Below are 2,576 nucleotides of genomic sequence, written 5' to 3' on the forward strand. Positions count from 1 at the left end.
ACTCCAGCCTGGGAGACAGCGAGACTCCGCCTCAAAAAAAAAAAAAAAAAAATGTTTGGAGACCACCGATTTTCAGTATGATGCTCAAAGCCTTTGTTATGGCATTCAATGCTGGTGATAATTTAGCCCCAAGTAATTTTATGGCTTCCTCCACCTCCTCTTCCTCCCTTTACCACAGATCATTCTCTTAACTATAATAAGCTACTAGACATCTTCCAAGCGCACCACAACAGCACATGTAGTGCAGAGTACTTTGCCCATAGTAGATGCTCAATCAAATCTGTTAAATGATCTCCTCACAGCATTATTATCACTCCATCAGCCCTGGACTGTTCCTCCTTGACTTCTCTCAAGGGCACTCTCCTGATTTATTTCCTGCTGCTTCAACTATTCCTTCTGTCCTCACTGGCTGCCTCTTCCACATACACTTTACAAATATTTACTGAGTCCCTGCTATGTATCAGGTATGGTGACAGGTACTAGGATAGACAGTGAACAAGAAAACTAGGTCCTTCAACCCAATGAAATACCCCAAAACTCCATCTCCAGTCCCTTCCCCTCATTCACCTCTGTTCCTATGCAGCTTTGACTTCACCTCAATCTTGTCTATTTCTAGCTACTTGTTGAATATTTCTGTCTGCATATACTTCTATCACCATGCCTGAATTCATTGCTCCCTCTCTTTACATCTTCCTCTGGCCTCCACACCCAGTTTCAATTTCTCTGCCATTGACTAGTTCCTTTCCTTGCATTCCTATTGGTACCACTTGCCAGCCTATATTAGTACCTGCTTCTTCCTTGAGGTAGTTTGCCAACTGCTATTCTTGCCTTTCATCTCTCCAAGTAGCAATTCGTCCTATGCCTTGCTGCCTAAATCATTATTTTACAAATTATTGCCAGCTTTGCCCAGTATAAGATGCAGTAGGGAGGAGTTTCAGGAAAGTTTGAGGCCTACTTTTTTTTTTCTGAGACAGGGTCTTGCTCTGTCGCTCAGGCTGAGTGCACTGGTATGATCACAGCTCACTGCAGCCTCAATCTCCTAGGTGCAGGGCGATCCTCCCACTTCAGCCTCCCAAGTAGCTGGGACTACAGCAGCACACCACCACACTTGTCTAATTTTTCTATTTTTTTTTTTTTTGTAGAGATGAGGTTTCACCATGTTGCCCGGGTTGGTCTCAAACTCCTGAGCTCAAGTGATCTGCCCACCTCGGCCTCCCAAAGTGCTGGGATTACAGGCTTGAGCCACCGCGCCCGGCCCAAAGGACATTATTAAGAAAGTTATGACAACTCACAGAACAGGAGAAAATATTTATAAATTATATGTCTAATAAGGTTCTAGTATATAGAATATATAAAGAACTCTTACAACGCAATAATAAAAAGACAACTTAATTTTTTAATGGGCAAAGGATTTTATTTTATTATTTTATTTTACTTTATTTTATTTTGTTGTTTTGAGATGGATTCTCACTCTGTCACCCAGGCTGGAATAGTGGTGGCATGATCTTGGCTCACTGAAACCTCTACTTCCCGGGTTCAGGCAATTCTGCCTCAGCCTCCCGAGTAGCTGGGACCACAGGTGCACACTATGGCACCTAGCTAATTTTTTTTACTTTTAAGTTTTTAATTTTTAGTAGAGATGAGTTTTCACTATGTTGCCCAGGTTGGGGAGGATTTTAATAAATATTTCTCCAAGGAAGATATATCAATGGCCAATAAGCAAATGAAAAGATACTCAATTAGGGAAATGCAGGTTAAAACCATAATGAGGTGTCACTTTACACCCACTAGGATGGCTACAGTAAAAAAAAGAAAAAAAAGAAAAAGTGGCCAAGCGCAGTGGCTCAATCTTGTAATCTCAGCACTTTGAGAGACTAAGGCAGGCAGATCGTTTGAGACCAGCCTGGGCAACATGGCGAACCTCATCTTTACTAAAAATACAAAAAATTAGCCAGGCATGGTGCTGCGTGCCTGTAGTCTCAGCTATTTGGGAAGCTGAGGTGGGAGGATCACCTGAGCTTGGGAAGTTGAGGCTGCAGTGAGCAGAGGTCACACCACTGCACTCCAGCCAGAGCGACAGGAGTGAGACCCTATCCCCAAAAAAGAAAAAAAAGTGTTGGCAAGAATGTAGAAATATTGGAACCCTCATATACTACTGGTGGGAATGTAAAAAAAATTTGGCAGTCCTCAAAAAGTTAAACATAGAGTTACCATATAACCCAGCAATTCCACAGATAGGTATATACTCCAAAGACATGAAAACATATATCCATACAAAACTTGTACACAAATGTTCAATGTTCATCATAGCATTATTCATCATAGTCAGAAAGTGGAAACAATACAAATGTCCAGCAACTAATGAATGGATAAATAAAATGTCGTATGGTCATGTGATACCATATATTGTATGACCATATCACACTTGAATACGAATATATTCAACCATTAAAAGAAAAGAAGGCTGGGCGCAGTGGCTCATGCCTGTAATCCCAGCACTTTGGATGGTCGAGGTGGGCAAATCACGAGGTCAGGAGATCGAGACCATCCTGGTTAACACGGTGAAACTCCATCTC

The sequence above is a fragment of the Colobus angolensis genome, unplaced genomic scaffold, assembly GCF_000951035.1.
Source record: "Colobus angolensis palliatus isolate OR3802 unplaced genomic scaffold, Cang.pa_1.0 Scaffold24, whole genome shotgun sequence".
NCBI classification, from domain to species: Eukaryota; Metazoa; Chordata; class Mammalia; order Primates; family Cercopithecidae; genus Colobus; species Colobus angolensis.